The 20,469-nt window shown below is 40.6% G+C and overlaps 1 non-coding gene across 2 annotated transcripts; it reads right to left on the bottom strand.

The window, feature by feature from the left end:
• Positions 1–974: 974 nt before the first annotated feature.
• LOC107975129 (uncharacterized) lies at positions 975–10,976 on the bottom strand. 2 transcript variants are annotated; one of them, XR_008548486.1, is made up of 3 exons: positions 10,874–10,976; positions 3,041–10,488; positions 975–2,475 (listed from the first exon to the last, which is right to left on the bottom strand). It is a non-coding gene; the product is annotated as an uncharacterized LOC107975129 (transcript). The 2 variants fall into 2 exon arrangements; XR_008548485.1 differs by having other exon boundaries at positions 998–2,478.
• Positions 10,977–20,469: the final 9,493 nt, after the last annotated feature.

Below are 20,469 nucleotides of genomic sequence, written 5' to 3'. Positions count from 1 at the left end.
TTTTTTCCTCTTCTCTTTTCTCCCTCCTCATCTTTCTCATTCATCCTTTCAAACTATAGCCATTGTGGAAGTGGTCTCAAATACCAGCTTTCTTTTTTGCCTTTGGATTCAGACACACAGAGGGAAGGTGGTGAACAGTGGAAGGAACCAACTGACTGTCTATTCTCATCAGTGGTTCCGAGTTCTATCGTGACATGATATGTACTTGCTCTTGTGTTTGTCATGTTTCTGACTTGGAGTTTTGGAAAGCAGCATCCCTGTGGTCAGAATATAAATGCCAATCTTCTCCTTTGCTAGAAAAAAATGTACAGTAAAATGTACAGTTTTAAAAACAACCACTAACCACACTCCTTGGGTGGGAGAAAAAAAGAACATTCTTATGTCTGTGAATGTCTGCTGTTCATTTCTCTGGAAACTCTGGGGTTTTCTAAAGATGGCTTTGAAGTGGCATTTTCTCTTGCACCTGTGTTTGTTACTGCCTGGTGGGAGCCTGCTTCTTGCCAAGTTCATGTATAAGGTGGGGTAATCTTCTGAAATAATAGAAAATGGGATCATCTTCCCAGAGTAAAGAAAGGTAGAGAAATCTGAAGTGAAGCTTCAGGCTAAGAAAAGAACAGTCCATCCCCAGCTGTCCTGACTGTCCTACCTGACATCTCCATTCTCTGATATACCAGCCCTACCTACTTTTTCCTGGACTGTGGTCACCACAGCACCTGACTACTAGGGGCATGTAGGTATCTTCTACCCGTTTTGGTTGAGCCCTGGATGGTATTTTTTTCAAAAGGGTCTTTTACTGGGAAACCATGGGAGAACAAACCAAAACCCAAACTCAAGGTATAGAAACAAACATGCTTCTGGAACACAGCTTCCCAACCTTGTCTTTTCTAGTATCTAGATCAGCGCTGTCCAATAGAATAAAATGTAAGCCGCATTGTAATTTTAAATTTTCCAGTAGCCATGTTGAATCAAATATAAAGAAACAGGTGGAATTAATTTTAATCTTATATTTTAACTCAATATATCCAAAATATTATTGTAACATGTAATCACTCAAATTATTAGTAAGTTATTTTATGGCACTTTTTGGTACAAAGTTTTAGAAATCTGATTTGTATTTTACATGTATGGCATATATCAATTCAGATGAGCCCTCTTTAAAGTATTTTACATGTATGACACATATCAATTCAGACTAGCCCTCTTTAAAGTACTTGAGAGCCATATGTGGCTAGTACTGGCCACTGTACCAGACAGTGCGACTCTAGACATACAATTGACTTGAAAGCACAGCTTTTAGAAGAGGAAGGAAACTGACACTTGTTGAGTACCTACAGCTTCCAGTTACTGTGCTTGTTGCTTCAAATATGTTTCTCACTGAATCATCACTAAAGCCTTTTTAGGTAGATAGTATTATTCCCATATTATAAATGAAAGGACTGAAGCTCAGAGGGGTTAAGTAACTTGCCCAAGGTCACACAGTTAAGTCTGGCTGCAAAGCCTTAGTTCTTCCCATGACATCACACTGCCTTCCCATCCTTTCTTCTTCCCGTCAACCTGTTATAGATTGTATTTTATACTGACTGAATGATTCACATTTGTAGCCTAATCAGGAAACCCTTGACTAGCCTAAGATCTGCGAGAAACCTCAGAGTGTTAATTCCAGGCAAGAGCACCTTGGTGAAGCAGTTCCTTCTGACCATACACCGGCCTTTCTGGCCCTCCTTGCCTTGAAACACGTTCCCTCCCCTGGCCAGGAAAATTCCTCAGGATTCAGACTGCACTGCCCAGCCCACCCTGTGGTCACCCCTTCTCCCCTCTTGGTGACCTCTAGGAGGTCGCTTGTTGAATGAGCCTTCCATCTCCAGTCTTGTCTGGGCTGCTCTGCCCCAGGAGCCTATAACTTCTTCCCCCTAAGATAAAAAGCCTGACAACAGCTTGCTTCAGAGACAAAACCCATCTTCTCGCCTCTTTCTATTTTAATACCCCTGTCCCTATCAGGTAAGATACCTACCCAGATACTCTTTCCTGATATACAGAAGCCTCCAGCTCTTCAATCTTTTGCAGAGGTGAGATAGCTGATACAATATTTGCCTAGTTGATTATTAAGCTTTCTGGAAAAACAGTTTGACCCCTTTCCCCACGTTCTCGATAATGACATATCCCTCAGGTTTCCCTCAAGAGAATTTTCTATTTTTTCATCATTACAGTGTTGAAATTCGAAAAGACCTCAGGAACACTTTTTTGTTAAGGGATATAATTGTCAGCCAGGCTAGGCAACAGTCACTGTCTCAGGATTCCCCCTTCCCAAATGCAAAGTAACTTTTCTTTAAAAGTCTGTGAGTATTGATTTTTCATAAGTACAGCCTGAGTACTTCCGTATCTTCTGTTCTCAGTGTGCCTGCAGTGAAGGTCTCAGGGCTTCAGCAAGCTGGGTGGGGCTTCCTCTGTTCTTACAACCAGTGGGATTTCTGCAAACTGCTGCCAGAAAAATAGACACACTTATTCAAAAGAAGAGACTATTGGCAGGCAGCACTCAAAACCTGCATACACAGTTTTAAAGATCCCACCTAGATTCTCAAACCTAGCCTTTCCATGTGATGCAGTTGGCAGCAAGAAGAATTTGTTGTGACAAGGAGGCTTCTCACAGGTAAATACCTGAGGTTTCTACCTTTGCATAATAGAATCAGGCCCATCCAGCTTACTCCCCCAATATCTAAAAGGAACCCTGTCACTTTCACAGTTTAAAAATATCTATTTGTGCTTTCAGCCCTTAAACCAAAGGTTGTAGCTTCCATCATCTCAATTAAGGTTCTGTACCTCACAGTCAGTCAATGTTTACAAGGCTCGTGGTTTCCCTTCCCTGAAGCTTCTATCGGAGAGAAATTGTCATGTTTTCCCCAGACCAAAGAGAGAAGCTAGCTTTTACCTCTAAGGCTATCCTGTGAGCCCTATCATAGCTATTTAGGAACTTCTGACAGGTTCAGTGATCTTTCTCCATGTTCTCATTTTGTATAATGTGTGACATCTTTCTTTTGCTCACCTATTCTGAGGAAGTAGGCCCAGATTACAGGCTCTTCCCTGGTTATTTTCCTATTATTGTTGGGATAATTGATCTTCTGGTCCCTTTAGCCATCAGCTGAATATGCTCCTGGAGCCAGAATTCTCCTCCACCATCTCATGCCGGAGTCTGTCTGGGATTGGAGCAAGGAAGATCTCATGGTCTAGTCCTTTCCAAGATGTCAACAGTCACATGCTCGGTTTCCTACTGATGAGAGAATGGAGCTGGAATTTCACCCATCTCCATGGGATCCCCAAACCCATCTGGTCCACAGCCAGTCAGCCCACTGACCAACCTCCCACAGCCCCAGTCCATCCGTCCAGGCTGTCCATCTGCTTAGTTGGTGATGAGCACACCCCCTCTTCTCCTGCACCTCCTCTGTAACATGTGTTCAGTGGTGCTCCCTGGCATACCCCACAGCAGCACTAACATTCATATACTTTGCAAGGATGAGTTTTCTTTCCCTTGAATCTCCTAGGCTACATCCAAGATATCCCATTTTCCAAACCATGGAGACCTCTGTTAGCTGACCTATCTGACATTGTTTCCACTTTTTTGTGAAGTAAAACCTCAGCGCACTACACCTGTTCCCTCTGTCATGGACTTGGCATGTCCTGGAAACTAGCAGGTAACTTGCTCACCATTTGAGGAGTACTGCTGCCAAGAAGAAGGGATTTAAGCCCTCAGTTGCAGCTATTAATCCTGAAGTCTTTCATCTTGGGTTTCCTGTTATGCTCTTCCCACCCATTCCTGTGGGGATCTCTTGGAAGACATGGTCCTTCCTGTCTACAAAAGATGGGGTGGTTGCCCTACCTACCCAGACTAATTATGGAAAAGTTCTTATACTTTCATTAGGAGAACATTAGGTTGGCATTTTTCAGGTGAATATTGAACTGCAAAAGTAAGTTGATAATCATACCTGACATTTATTGAGAGTTTCCTATGTGCCATGTACTGGTCTAAGAGCTATATATAGATTATCTCAATTTATCATCAAAACAACACAATGAAATAAGTATTATTATTAATATCTCTATTGGGGAAGCTCAGGTAGAGAAGAGTTAAATAACTTGCCCAAGGTCACACAGCTATTGAGGCGCAAAGTTGGGTAAACACTCAAGAGATGGATTTGCTCTGAAGTTTCTTACAGAGCTGCAGAGGATGTAAAAATGCAGAGCTGTCTGGGTTTCATGTGGAAGGCCTGAATCCTGGCATATGTGCCTTGACTTTCAGAAGACTGAGTCCAGCAGAAAAAGTGGGAGAGATGGTGAAATCTGTTTGTGCTCATTCAGCATGCTCTTGCTGACCTGCTGTGTGCCTAGCACTGTGCATGGTATTGAGAGAGATAAAAGTCAAAGTGAAAGACACTGTGCATGGCTTTGAGGGCCTTACACATTACCCTGAAGGACAGGGCCATAAGCTGATGCTTTAGATCTCTGGTTATCAAAGATTGGTCTGTTTTCACTAATTTCAAGATAACTTATAGATCTGGCAAAACTACTATCCAAGAAAAGATGGACAGATGGATTGGCCAAAGGCCATACAACATAAGATGGTACCTGTGCTTGGAAGAATTCACCAGATTTTAAGTTTCAAAATCTTGAGTCACTTTACAGAAGAGGAAATTAAGACCTGGTATGGAAAAGTGACTGGATTTGGGTCTAACAGGGGCACATTAAGGACTGGGATCCTGTGCCTAGACAAGCAGGGGTTGAGGGAGGCATCTCTAGCTGTCCCAGGAGCTTGAGAGGAGGTGTGGTGGAGGGAACAAAGCAGGTCTGGAAGAAGGGTAGTTGCAGAGAACTAGAGGGTCCTGAGTAAACCAAGGCAGGTGCAGTTCCTCCTGAGAGAAAGAGGCTGTTTAGTTTGGGGGTTCTGGGTTGAGAGGCTGTTTCTTGGCCACAGTTTCTTTTTTGGTAAGATATCAATGGTAAGTATCGACTTCAGTAAGTATGCTTCTGTAGTACTATGTAGTTACACAGATCACATATTGGATTAGAAAAGGCAGCGTAATAACAGTCATTATTATTAATGATATGCATCATTTAAGTAACATAAATCATAGCATATTAATGATAATATTACATATGTTAAGTTCATAGACTCTCAAAGCTGGCAAAAGCTATCAGAGGTCATCTACTCCAGCCTCCCTCAATGGCTATCAGGATCCCCTGTTCAATATCTATACAAGCTCTCCTTAATCTTATTAAAAGGAAAATCATGCATGATGAATTTCAGGATTTACCCAAGGCAGGAAGTAGCTCTCTGTGCTCTAATCAGACCATGGCTCCATATTCCTGGTGGGCCCTTGTGAATCCATCATTCTTGACTTCATGGGAAATCCAGAGCCCAGACATCAAGCAGCTCCCAAAGACTGCTATGGTCAAAATAGTGTTAAAAAACTAGGTACAGAGCCAGGGTTCCAGCTGGAAAAATCTCAAGAGGTTCGATATTCCCTGCCAAATCAGCACTGGTCTCTATGATTTTGAGCAAAGAAAGGAGGCAGGGAAGTGGCAGAGAGCACATGGTAACCTCTGTACTCCCTGATGCCCTGAATGTTCTGACATACACAACAGCCCCAATAGTAGATGGAAGCACCTGGAAAATTATAGACTTCACTGCTGGGCTGAGGATGGCCATCCTGCCCCTCACTCATTGGTTCCCTAATCCTTCCCACCCTTCATCTTTATTCCAGGATTTGCCCAACAGCCAAAATCTAACATCCAGTATTCTGGAATGACACAAATGCTGCCACCAAAAACCTCCCACTGTTCCCCTTCTAGGATGGGAAGACTGCCAGGTGCCAGAAAAATCACTCAGTGAGAGCCTGGCTCTGATCAGAGGGCTGAGAGTGGGCCAGAGGCTCTCCACTTGAGAAGGGAGGTGAGCTCTTCCCAAGGGGTGGTGGGATGGTAGCCCATTGACCAGCCCTCTCTGACACCCTTTAATACCTGGGCCCCCTCTAGTCCGAAGACCATCCATTTCCTTGAGGTAGGGAGATTAAAATTAGTTCCCAATTTGGTCTTCTGAATCAACACACTGGTCCCAATGTGAGTGAAAAAAAATGTTAGAGAAACGGTTTCATCCTAAGGTCAGAGAGGGTTGGTTGAAGTGTGCATGGCTGGACAGGTTCCTTGGGTAGGGCTGATGCTTCACAGTTTGTTTGGGGAGAGAGAGCTGGGGGCGCCAGGACATATAACTGCAGATGGGGTGACTCACCTACATGAAGAGGTTGGATTCTGTGTTTAAGGTAAATAGAGAAGACTGTGGGTCACTCCAGAGGTCTGGGAGCAGGCAGGGAGGACCTCAACAGTGATAAAGTGCAGAAGCCCAATTCTTCCTTGGTCTCCGTGCTTTTAAGAGTCCTGGTGAGGTTCCTTCTTCTAAGGAATCATGCAAACTGCTCTGGATTAGCTCAGCTTTGATTTGTGAGGGAAGCAGAGGCATGGAATTTTCTTGGGGCTTTTTTCTTGAGGCTCAAGGTCTTCCATCCTTTCTTAGGTTACAGTAAATGAGAGTTTGTGCCAGAAGTGAGAAAACTAGAGAAAGGGTGCCACCTGTGCTTTCTACCCCAAACCAAAGATGAAGGGGCTCAGACAAGAGTGCCTGATTCCAGGGCTCAACAGTGAGGGTTCCTTCCCTGCCCGCATTCAGCTTTGTCTGCAGAATGGTGGAAAAGAAACAAAACTGGAGACATTTATATGTAGAGGTATACAAAGTCAGCAGCACTGTCAGAAAGATTCTATAGCATCTCAACATTCCAAACATTTCTTTAGCATGGATTACCATTTCTTCCATTCTTTATCAAAAGTCTGATTTCTTCACATTACAAATGTTTCCAAACTGGGGATCAAAGTTGTTTATTTGGCTTAGTTTTTATAGTGCTTATGGGACAGAAGTAGGTCTCAAACTTTAAATCTTCTGACCCCAGAACTGGAGTTCCCTTCACACCACATCCCCACACTCACGCATTACAGTGATGGCTGGCTCCCACAGCAGGAAAAAGGGCAAAACATGAGGCTGAGAAGGCAGCCCAGAGCTAGGAAAGACAATGTCCATGCAAGTGGGAGGAGAGTCAGGCCTGGGAGAGGTAGACAAAGGGCACAGGACCCTGGAGAGTTGAGAGGGGGCTGAAGATAGCAGCTCTGCCAGAATTCTCCATGGACAGGAGGCTCTCTCAGCTCTCCAGTGCCAGTCTAGCTGGGGCAGGCGTCAGAGATTATTGTCCATTGTGACCTGAGCAGGAAAGATGGAGTAAGAGGGATCTAGGCAAGGATAAGTAGGAAAGAGTGGGGTGCAGCAGAATCAGAAGAGTCTGGTTGGGAGGACACAGCTGTCCAGGTCCAGGCTATGGGCCCAGTCCACCCACTGTCCACATCTAAAGGTGGGGGAAGGAGCAGCGTGCTGGATAGGGCTCTACCTGGAGTGACCCTCTACTTAGTGAAACCAGGAGGCAAGTAGGGACCAACTAGGAGTCATGGTCATTTTCAAGATTTGTATTTGTCCTGTCTGCCTTGAGGTTCCAGTTTCTTCCTGTATGAAGGCAAAGAATCCCATCCTCCATGTAAGAATAGAGGCACATTGGGAAATCTTGAGGCCTGGCGAAGGAAGAAAGGACTGGCTTCTCCATAAATATTGGAGGTCTCATGGCACAGCCCCACTCATCAGATCCACTTATCTCTTCCAGGGAATGGCTTGGAGACTAAATGGGTGGAAAATTGCAGAGGGTAATGAGCCACAGCCCTTCTAGATTGTTCCAGAGTGTTAATTGGATTGTTAATCAGTCATATCAAGTCTCCCTGGAAGGAAGGCTTTTGCACAGAAGGGTGGGACTCTTTCAGAAAATACCATGATATCTGGATTGGCCTTGAACCAGCTAGCGAAGGGAGAAATCACGAGCACAGGACTCAGGATTCTTTCCCCTTTTGGTTGTGAGGCAGCATGAACAGGAAAGCTCTCAGCAGAATACAAAGGACTGTTCAAAGAGGGAAGAGGAAACTCATGTTATTTACCAAACACTGTGGTAAGCATCCCATATTTCTTATGTGTTATTCCTCATGAGCCTCACCCATCCTTCTGACATAGGGGTTGGATCATTCATTTTACAGTTGAGAAAACTGAGACACACAGAAGTTAAGCAGCCTGCTGAACGTCACACAACTAGTTAGGGGAAGAGCTGGAAAGTTACTCCTAAGTTACCTAAGGAACAGCAAGGGACATTAGAATTTCAGTGAATTTTCTGGAAGGAATCATAACATGTGAGCAATGAGGTTAAAAAAGTGAGCCTAAGATTAAAAAGCAGAAGCCATGAAGAAATGCACTGGGCAAATAATATTGACTTCTCTGTGCCTGTCCCAGTGCCTCATATGGTAAGAAATAAAAGGTTGCTCTTAAGGTCCTTAAAATTTGTCCTGTCAAACTAAGCATTAAATAATTCCCAGATCACTGCTGCCTTTTTGTTTCCAAAATGTAGGGGTTGGATGGAGAGGAGGAATAAGGTGGCAGGCCCTAACTACAGCTGCACAGATTAGGTGGCTCTCTCCCCAAGGAAGGCAAGGGCACCCCATGTCCATTCCTTCAAGAGCTGAGTCTTTTTCCTAGCTTCAATATCCTCAAATGTAAAATGGTTCTGGTATCTACCTCAAAAGAGTATTGTGTTTGTAAATTAAATAGCTCTATATAGTTATACAAATAACAAATAACCTGTAGGACTTGATAAGTCACCAACTCATGATGATTAATGTAATGGATCACTGATAAAACTGTTATAAATTACGAGACATTAATGGCCATTACATAGATATTAGGTCTGGAGTCTCAGAGCTGGAAAATACCAGAAATCTCCAAATAAGCCTTCCTCAGCTCATCGACATCCCTGCCAGGTGGTGTTATTCTGATTACAAATTATTCCTTAGTTTTAATTCATAAATCCTCTAAGGAAAAGAAAACATGATATTCTCATGCCTTGTGCTTCAAGGAGCTTAGTACTTGACTGTGGCTCCAGGTTTGTACATATTCCACGTTCCTGCTCCTTAAAAGACCCCAGAGCCATAACAGAAAACTGCCAGTATCTGCTGTGGTCACCACTGAAGTAGAAACATAGCCAGCCAGGGTCCTTGCTGGGAAATATTCGGGAAACCTTAGGTGTACGTTGTTCTCTTGCCAAATCAAGTCGGGTCTCCATGACACAGAGTGGAAGGAAGAAGGGGAAAGGCCACAGGGACACTGGCCAACTGTGAGGCCCCATTAAATAAATGTTGCATTCTGCTCTGAATTTCACTACCAGTTGTGCAGTTCAGGACAGTGGCCTACCACCTCCCAGATGCACAGCATAGGCCAATGATGGGGCACTCTCTTCACATTCTAAGCAGGACACCAGGACACCACCACCCTGCCACTAGTAATTCGTTCCCTAATAAGTCTCCGTTTACCTTCATTCAAGGACTGGAAGACCAAAGTTATAAAAATAGTAACCAATAAAATTCCACGACCTCAATACTAATCACTCTTTACTCCCATCCACATCCTCCCATTTGACCTGACATTGAGGTGGATATATTTGTTCCTTTAGTTCTTGCCCTAATACAAGGTAAATGCTCAGAGTAAACTGCCAGATATCTACTGAACCAACCGGTATCAGGTCCCTGCCTAAGATAACAAGGGCATCCTTCAAAGGGGGAAGTGGGAGGGCCAAGGATATCCCTTATGACAGCCCTCCCCATGGTCCATCTCCCTCTAGCACAAACACCAATTGAGCTGGTTTGGGGGAAAGAATAAAATATCAAGGTCTTCTGAATCAGCACACCAATCAGCCCAAGCAAAAAAGAATGACATAGAGCCTTTATTAAACTGGTTCTGAGGTATGTGGGACTAGCCTGGCTGGCTGACCAGGCTTCTTGAGCCCCACAGGCCTCTTTCACAGAAAGGGAGTTTGGATCAACAAGACCATGTACAAAAGGGGGATAATATACCCACTTGAGGAGCCAAGTTTCCATGTTGATGGTAAATGGAAAAACTTTTGAGTCAGAGCTGAGCTCTGGGACAAAAAGGGAAAAGAAGAGGGATGAAGGGAAGGGGCCCAATTCCTCTTGACTGATTCTAAAGCTCATAGGGGGATTCCAACTCACAGCTAGCCCTCTGTACTAAGGAACCAGACGAATCTTGACTTCCCAGGGAACCTAGACCTGGGAAGGCTGAACTTGCTATTTGAGGGTCAAGTCTACTCCCTGAAGGTGGAGTGCTGGATATTTTGATGGGGACAAGGAGGGACAATAGATCAACCTCAGCAAAGGCTGGTAAGCCTGGGCAAGGTTCCACAGGGATGGATCTTCCTAAGGGGTGGGGGGGCTTCCCAGTTCCTAGAAAATGGCGGTGCGCGCAGATTGCCTCCCTCCTCTTCATTGTAGCTTGATCCTGCACAGTGACCGTTCCTATAAAAGAAAAAAAAAATCAGAAGAAACTTGATTCATAGGAAGACAAAACACAGCAGAGAAATAAGACAAAGTTAAAATCACAAAATGTAATTGGCAGCACATCTGTTTTCCAAAGATATTTACATAATTACTCCCATTCTCACAAGAATTCTGGATTAGGGCATTATGATTGTGTCACTTTCCAGTTGAGCGGGCATGCCCACAAAGGGTAAAGTGTCTTTCCCATGATCACACAGCTTAGATGGAAGACTTGGGACTTGACAAGGGGAACTTCTGACCCCAGATCTGGGTTCCACCAGCCCCAACCCTTCATCAGTTACCATAGGGAGGGAAGGGAGAAATGGGAGCGAGGCGGCAGCGAGCCCAGGAGGAAAATACCCACACGGAAAGAGTCAGGCCTGGGAGGGGCCGGACCGGGGCACAAATGCTGGAGGTTTCAGAGATGGGCTGGCGCTGGCGAAGGCAGGTCTGCCAGTGACGTATTTGTCCTGTGGGTCCTGGGCTCTTTCGTGGCACGCAGGGCACTCTCCTTCCTGGGATGGGAGAATGGAATTCTTCTTCCGTGAGAGAGAAAATACGGAGGTGAAGAAGAGCAGAATGGGCGAGTACTAGACTGCAGCTGCAGCCAAGCCAGGGAAGAGGCTAAAGAGGGTCCTCGGCGGCTCCCGCAGGACATTCCCTCCCCAGCCGGTCGGGAAGCTCCACACCTAGGCGAGGACGGGCAGCAGCGGCCCTGGGAAGGCTTCCGTGGAAACTTCCAAAACCACCTTGCCAGGTAAGTGAAAGTGCGCTCCGTTCTCTATCCACATGCTAGGCCAAGGAAGTTCTTCTTCATTCTTTCAGCGGTCCTGATCTTCTTGGGGAGCACCCCTGTCAAGAAGGAAGGCAGGCTATGGGTATCTTCCAGGAACAGATGAAGGTTGCGAAATAACTGCCAACTGTCTTCTGTTCTGGCAGTTATCCCATTAGCCACGCCCATCGCCCCACCATTCTGGCAGGCCTCCTCCAATCAGAGGCCCTGCCCCACCCAGGGAGAAGCCCTGGGCCTTCCAGAAAGTTCCACAGCCTCTGATTGGTCCTAGACCAGCTTTCCTGGGTGGGAGTGGGGGCAGGGGACTCCTGGAGTCCATGCAGTATGCAGAGGGCGGAGGCTTGGAGGAAAGTCGTTGATGATGAGCACTGCCTGTTGGGGCTAAGGGAGGTGGGGCCTTCCAGAATTTAGGTGGGCCATGGCCTGACTTCTGAGAGGACAGGCCCGACAGAGTTAGGGCTGTGCTGGTACTGTCTCCTGCTCTCTACTTAACAGGCCTTTGAACCCTGGGTGCCTGTGATCCTGGAGTCTTTTCATTTTACCCCAGTGGAAAGCACCACCCAGAAGGCACTTGTTTTGAGGTCTCACAAGAGTTAAGAGTATGACTGCAAATAGACCCCCCAGTGCCATCCTCTGACTTTTTCCCACCAACCAAAGGCCTGGCACTAGAGAGAAAATGCTTGAACAGACTCAGTCAGCTCCTAGGGACCCAAAGTCCTAACTGGAGGGTTTGCTACAACACCCTACTTTTCTTCCCCCGGCTAATCTGCAGTGCCTGGAAAACCCAGGCTCTGCTTCAAAGCCTCAGCATCAAGGGTCCGGCCAATGGGAGAAAGTTGCTGAGCAGATGAGAATGCTCTTGGCCAATGGAAGAGAATGCCTTAAAGGCCAATTGGGGGATGCCCATATATTTATATTTATTGGGCAAGTGTTTTGAAAGACCTTGTTCTGAAAAGTTCAAATGTACCATTATATTTGAGCCTCCCATATCCCTTTTTAAAAAATTGATATAAAATTAATGTAGCATAGAATTAACAGTATTTAGTGTACAATTTAGTGGCTTTCAGTTCAATCATAAAATTGTGCAATCATTATCACTAACCCTATTCCAGAATATTTTTATCACCCTCAAAAGAAGCTCCATACACACTGGCATGGTTTAGATCTGTGTCCTGCCCAAATCTCTTGTCAAATAATAATCTCCACTGTTGGAGGTGGGGCCTAGTGGGAGGTGATTGGATCATAGGGGTGACTTCTTATGGTTTAATACCATCCTCCTTGATGCTGTCATGGCAATAATGAATTCTCCTGATATCTGGTTGTTTAAAAGTGTGTGGCACCTCCCTCCTCCCTCTCTTTCTCCTGCTCTGGCCATAGGAAGTGCTTTCTCCCCCTTTGCCTTCTACCATGACTGGAAGTGTCCTGAGGCCTCCCCAGAAGCAGAAACTGCTATGTATGCTTTCTGTACAGCCTGTGGAACTGTGAGCCAATTAAACCTTTTTTTGTTTGTTTGTTTTTGAAACAAGGTCTCATTCTGTCACCCAGGCTGGAGTGCAGCAGAAACTTCTTTATAAATCACCCAGTCTCAAGTATTTCTTTATAGCAGTGATAGAACAGACTAACACATTCATTAAGCAGCCACTCCCCGTTCTGCCCTCCCTTCATCCTCTAATTGGCTTTCTGTTTCAATAGATTTGCCCGTTCTGGGCATTTCATGTAAACGGAGTCATACAATAGATAACCTTTTGTGTTTGGCTTCTTTCAATTAGCATAATATTTTCAAGGCTCATGAGTATCATAGCCTGTGCCAGTTCTTCATTATTGGTAAGGCTTATATTCCACTGCATGAATATACCATATATTGTGTATCCAATTGATGGACATTTGGATTGTTTCTACTTTTTGACTGTCAGGAATAATTCTGCTGTGGACATTGTGTACACCTGTTTTTGTTTGGACATGTTTCCAGTTCTGCTGGATATGTACCTAGGAGTAGAATTGCGGGGTCATGTGGTAATCCTATATTTAGATTTTTGAGGAACTGCCAAAATGCTTCCCACAGTGGCTGAACCATTTTGTGTTTCTACCCGCAATGCATAAGGGTTCTGATCTCTCCACATCCTTGTCAACACTTGTTTTCTTTTTGTTGTGATTGTTAAATTCTAGCTATCCTAGTAGGTATGAAGTGTTATCTCATTATGGTTTTGATTTGCATTTCCCTTATTACTAAAGATTCTGAATATCCTTTTATGTATTTATTGGTTATATTTTCTTGGTACATCTTTTAAGAGAAATATCTGTTCTAGTCCTTTGACAATTAAAAAAAAATGATTTCTGTATCTTTTTGGTTTGTTACTGAATTTTGGTTTGTTGTCAAATTTTAAGAGTTCTTTATATATTCACAGTCCTAGACCTGGCTTTGTCTGTTTGTGATGCTGTAACAAAGTGTCATAGACTGGATGGCTTAGAAACAACAGAAATTTATTTCTCACAATTTTGGTGACTGGGAAGTTAAAGATCAAGGTGCCAGCAGATTCAGTGTCTAGTGAAGGCCTACTTCCTGGTTCATACATGGCCATCTTGCAGTATGTCCTATATACTTTATTAAAGTATATACTTAGGTTATGTGGTGGAAGTAACAAGGAAGTTCTCTCAGGCCTCTTTTATAAGGGTGCTAATCCCATTCATAAGGGCTCTGCCTCGTGAATTTGGGGGAAGTATTTAGTTCATAGGAAGTTTCTCACAGGGTATATGATTAGCAAATAATTTCCCTCAGTTTGTTGGTTATTTTTCCACTTTCTTGATAGTGTTCAATGCACAAAAGTTTCAATTTGGACGAAGCCCAATTTATTATTTTTCCTTTTGTTGCTTGTGTTTTTGGTATCCCATCTAAGGATCTATTGCCAAATCCAAGATTATGCAGATTTGTTTTCTTAAATAAGAGTTATAGTTTTAGCACTTAACGTTTGGTCTTTTATGAGTTTTAATTAATTTTTGTACATGTTGTGAGTGGAGGTCCAAATTGATTCTTTTATATGTGCTTTTCCAGCTGTCTCCCAGCACAATTTGTTGAAAATAGAATTCTTTCTCTACTGAATGGTCTTGAGACCCTTGGAGAAAAGCAATTAACCGTAAGTATATGAGTTTATTTCTGGACCCTAAATTTGATTCCATTGAGCTATGTTTCTATGCTTGTATGTATTCATAAGTCAGTTGGTAGTTCGTGTCTTCCTAGGAATTTGTCTATTTCATTTAGGTTATCTAATTTGTTGGTATATAATTGCTCATATGATTTCTTTATAACCCCATTTATTTCTGTAAAGTCAATGTAATGTCCTCTCTTTCATTACTGATTTTAGTAATTTGAGTCCTATTTTTCTCTTGGTAAGTCTAAAGTTTTGATTTTGTTAATTTTGTTTATTTTTTTTAAAGAACCAATTTTTGTGCTTGTTCATTGTCTCTATTGTTTTTCTTTTCTCTATGTCATTTATGTACACTTTACGCTTTATTATTTCCTTTATTATGTTTGCTTTGAATTTAGCTTTTTCTTTTTTCTAGTTTATTATATACTTAGGTTATTGATTTGAGATATTTATTTTTTTTAATGTGGATGTTTCCAATGAAAAATTTTCATCTAAATACTGCTTTTGTTGTATCCATACATTTTGGTATGCTTTTGTTTTGTTTTGATTTATATCAGAGAATTTTCAAGTGTCTCATGATTTATTATTTGAGCCATTGGATTGGTTAAGAATTTGTTTGATTTCTACACATTTGTGACTTTCCAAATTTCCTCTCATTATTGATTTCTAATTTTATTCCGTTGTGATTGAAGAAGATACTTTATATAATTTTATTTTTTATGCTTACTGAGACTTCTTTTGTTGCCAAACTTATGGTCTGTGCTGGACAATGTTCCATGTGGATTTCAGAAGGACATATACTGTTCAATTGAGTGTTTTATAGATGTCTATTAGGTCCAGTTATTTTATAGTGTTGTTCAAGCCTTCTATTTCCTTGATCATCTCCTGTCTAGTTATTGCAGCCATTATTAAAAGTGATATACTGAGGTATCCAAGTATTATTGTTGAATTGTCTGTTTCTCCCTCCAACTTAACAGCTGTTATTTCATATATTTGGGGCTCTGTTGTTAGGTACATATAATGTATAGTTGTTATATCTTCTTTCTTGTACTTTTTAGGGGAACATTATATATTTTTGAATTAAGTTAGTTTCATTCCTCACTGTTTAGAGATACAATGTTTCTAGCCATATATTGTCCTCTGATTACTGTTTTAAATGTATCTTATAGATAGGATATCTAGTGGTTTAATTATCTTTTTTTCAGAATCCTTTAATTCTTGTTTGTATCTTAATTATCACTCAATTGTTTAACAATAGATTGTTTTAAAGTTCCAATTGGAAAGGCATCTTTTAAAATATTTTTTGATGCAAAAATCTTCTCTTAACAGTTTTAATGAGATATAATTGGCATATAGTAAACTTCATATGTTCAAGATGTACAATTTGATGAATTCCGACATTTATAAAAACCAATGAAATCATCATCATGATCAAGATAATGAACATACCAAAAAAAGAATTTGTGTCCCATTGTAATCTAGCTCTCAACCTTGTTCCCCACAAGCAACCACTCACCTGCTTTGTCACTGTGGGTTAGTTTGCACTGCATAGAATTTAATATAAATGGAATCATACAGTATGTACTCAATTTTTTATGAATTATTTCACTCAGCATAATTGTTTTGAGATTAAAACAAGAATTTTAGTGTTAATTTCTTTTTATTGTTGAATAGAATTCTATCATATGGATATACAATAATTTGTTTATCTAGTCACCTGATGATGACATTTCTGTTGTTTCCAATTTTTAGCTAATACAAATAAAGCTGCTAGGAAACTTGGAGGACATTTGTATGAACATATGCTTTTATTCCCTTGGATAAATATTTAGGAGTTGAATGACTCTATCATATGATAAGTGTATGTTTAACTTTTTAGAAACTACCAGCCAGGTGCAGTGGTGCACTACTGTAATCTCAGCTATCCAAGGTGCTGAAGAGGGTCCCCTTGAGCCCAGGAGTTTGAGGCCAGCTTGAGGAACATAGCAAGACCCCATCTCAAAAAAAAAAAAAAAAAAAAAAAAGGGAAAGAAACTACCAAACTGTTTTCCAAAGTGATTGTACACTTTAATTCTCAAGAGCAATATGTGAGAGTTTTTAGTTCCTCCAAATCCTTATCAATATTTGACAAAGTTAGTTTTCTAAATTTAAGTCATTCTGAAATGTGTGTAGTGGTATCTCATTGTGGTTTTAGTTTGCATTTTTCTAATGACTATGAATGTTGAGTGTTTTTTCATGTGCTTATTGCTACCTGTACAATTTCTCTGGTAAACTATACATTCAAATCTTTTGCCCATTTTCTTATTGGTTTGTATTGCTTTTTACTTATTGAGTTTTGAAAGTTTTTATATGTGTTACATACAAGTCCTTTGTTAGATATATGTATTTTGCAAATATTTTCTCCTAGCCTTTAGCTTGTATTCTCATTCTCTTAAGAGACAAAGAAGATTATTATATAATGATAAAAGAGTCAATCCAAAAGGAATATTATAACAATTATAAATATATATGCACCCAACATTAGAGCTCCTAAATATATAAAGTAAACATTAACAGAACTAAAGGGAGAAATAGATAGCAATGCAATAATAGTAGGAGACTCCAACACCCCACTTTCAATAGTGGACACAACATCCAGAGAGAAGATTAGTAAGGAAACAGAGAACTTGAATAACACTATAAACCAAATGGAGCTAACAGACATATACTGAATATTTCACCCAATAGCAGCATAGGGATCTTTCATCAAGATAGATCACATATTAGGTTGCAAAACAAGTCTTAACTATTTTAATAGGGTTAAAATTATATCAGATATCTTTTCTGACCACAATGGCATGAAGCTAGAAACCAATAGCAGAAAGAAAACTGAAAAATGCACAAATGTATATAAATTAAATACATTCTTGAACAATCATTGAGTCAAAGAAAAAAATTGAAAAGAACATTATAAAATACCTTGAGAAAAACGAAAATGAAAAAAACATATAAAACTTAGAGATGCAGCAAAAGCCGTACTTAGAAGGAATTTCATAGGAAGAAACATCTACATTAAAAAAGAAAACAGAACTCAAATAAACAACCTAACTTTATTCCTCAAGGAATCAGAGAAAGAACAACAAACTAAGCCCAAAGTTAGCAGAAGGAAGGAAACAACAATGATTAGAGCAGAAATAAATGAAACAGAAAATATAAAAGCAGTAGAAAAACGTCAACAAAACTAAGAGCTGTATTTTTGGAACGATAAGCAAAATGCTTACAAATGGACAAAAGCTTAGAATAAGAAAAACAGATAAAAACTAAAATAAATAACGTCATAAATGAAAGAAGGGTCATTAGAACTAGTGCCACAGAAATTTAAAAAGATCATAAGAGACTTCTGGGAACAATTATATACCAACACACTGGATAGCCCAGAAGAAATGGATACATTCCTAGAAACATATAACCTACCATGATTAAATCATAAAGAAATTGAAAGCCTGCACAGACCTGTAAGTAGTACAGCGATTGAATTAGTAATCAAAAACCTCCTAACAAAGAAAAGCTCAAGACCAGATGACTTCACTGGTGAATTCTACCAAACATTTAAAGAAAAACTAACACTAAACCTTCTCAAACTCTTTCAAGAAGTTGAAGAGTGGGGAATACTTCCAAACTCATTTTAAGATGCCAGCATTATCCTGATACTAAAACCAGACAAAGAGACCACAAGAAAAGAAAACTACAGGCCAGTATCCAGTATCCCTGAGGGATATATATGCAAAAATCCTCAGTATACTATCAGCAAACTGAATCCAATAGCATATTATAAAAATCATACATTATGACCAAGTGGTATTTATCCTGAAATGAAAGGTGATTCAACATACAAAAATTAATGTGATATACCACATTAACAGAATAAAAGATTAAAATTACATGATTGTCACAATAGATATGGGAAAAGTGTTTGGCAAAGTTCAACACTCTGTCATGATAAAAATTCTCAACAAACTAGAAATAGAAGGAAACTACATCACCATAATAGAGGTCATATATGAAAACTTCACAGCTAACACCATACTCAATGGTTAAAAACTAAAAACTTTTCCTGTAAGATTAGTACCAAGGCAAAGATGCCCACTCTTGCCACTTCTATTCAACATAGTATTGGATGTGCTACCCAAAGCAATTAGGCAAGAAAAAGAAAGAAAAGGTATCCAATTTGGAAAGCAAGACATAAAATTATCCCTCTTGCAGATGGCTTAATCTTATATATAGAAAACTCTAAAGACTCCATTAAAAAAACTATGAGAACTGGCCAGACATGGTGGCTCACACCTGTAATCCCAGCACTTTGGGAGGCTGAACTAATAAATAGATTCAGTAAAGTTGTAGAATACAAAAATAACAACAAAAATCAATTGTGTTTCTATATACCAAAAACAAACTATCTGAAGAGGAAATTAGGAAAACAATCCCATGCACAATAACACCACAAAGAATAAAATACCTAGGAATAAACATAACCAAGGAGGTAAAAGACTTGTATAATAAAAATGGCTGATTTCAAAATATTTTACATTACAAAGTTATGATAATCAAAACAATATAATGCCAGCATAAAAACAGACATATAGACCAATGAAACAAAATAGCGAGCCCAGAAATAAGTCCGCTCATAAATGCTCAACTGATCATCCACAAAGGAGTGCCAAAACTACACAATGGGTGAAAGAATCTCTTCAAGAAATGATTATGGAAAACTGGATATTCACATGCAAAGGAATAAAACTGGACCCTTATCTTACACCACCCACAAAAACCAAAATTGATTAAAGATTTAATTGTAAGACTGAAGTTGTAAAACACCTACAAAAAGCATAGAAGAAAAGCTTCATGACTTAGTCTTGGCAATGATTTTATGGATATGACAGAAAAGCACAGGCAATAAAAACAAAAATAAATAAGTGGGACTACATTAGACTAAGAAGCTTCTGCATAGGAAGTCATTGACAAAGTGAAAAGACAAACTACAAAACAGAAGAAAACATTTGCAAGCTTTATATCTGATAAGGGGTTAATCTCCAAAATATGTAAGGAACTCCTACAACTCAATAGGCAAAAAACAAACTATTAACCTGATAGTTAGGTTACTAAACATCAGCGTTCAACATCAATAAACATCAAGGAAATGTAAGTCAAAACCACAATGAGCTAACACCTCACACTTCTCAGGATGGCTATTATCAGAAAAACCAAAGTGTTGAAGAGGATGTGGAAAAACTGGAATCCTTGTACATTGTTCGTGAGAATGCAAAATGTTGCAGCTGCTATGGAAAACAGTATAGAAGAAGATCCTCAAAAAAATAAATAGTAGGATTATCATATGATCTAGCTATTCCATTTCTGGGTATTTATCCAAGAGAATTAAAATCAGGATATCAAAGAGGTATTAGCATTCCTCTACTCATTACAGCATTATTCACAAAAGCCAACATGTGGAAGCAACCTAAATGTCCATAGACGGATAGATGAATAAAGAAAACATGGTATATACATATGATGGAATAATATTCAGCCTTAAAAAGGAAGGAAATTATGTAATGTGTGACAACATAGATGAATCTTGAGGACATTATGCTAAGTGAAATAAACCAGTGATATGATTTGGCTGTGTCCCCACCCAAATCTCATCTTGAATTGTAATCACCATAATCCCCACATGTCTAGGGACAGACCTGGTGGGAAGTGGTTGGATCCTGGGGGCAGTTTCCCCCATGCTATTCTCGTGAGAGTGAGTGAGTTTTCACGAGATCTGATGGCTATAAGGCAGTTTTCCCTGCTCTTGCTCACACTTCTCTCTCCTGTCACCATGTGAAGAAGATCCTTGCTTCCCCTTCACCTTCTGCCATGATTTTAAGTTTCTTGAGGCCTCCCAAGCCATGTGGAACTGTGAGTCAATTAAACCTCCTCCTTTTATAAATTATCTAGTCTCAGGTATTTTTTTATAGTACTGTGAAAATGGACTAATGCAGCCAG

Source organism: Pan troglodytes, chromosome 5, assembly GCF_028858775.2.
Source record: "Pan troglodytes isolate AG18354 chromosome 5, NHGRI_mPanTro3-v2.0_pri, whole genome shotgun sequence".
NCBI classification, from domain to species: Eukaryota; Metazoa; Chordata; class Mammalia; order Primates; family Hominidae; genus Pan; species Pan troglodytes.
Note: the sequence above shows the minus strand (reverse complement) of the source record. Positions and strands in the feature narration are given on the sequence as shown.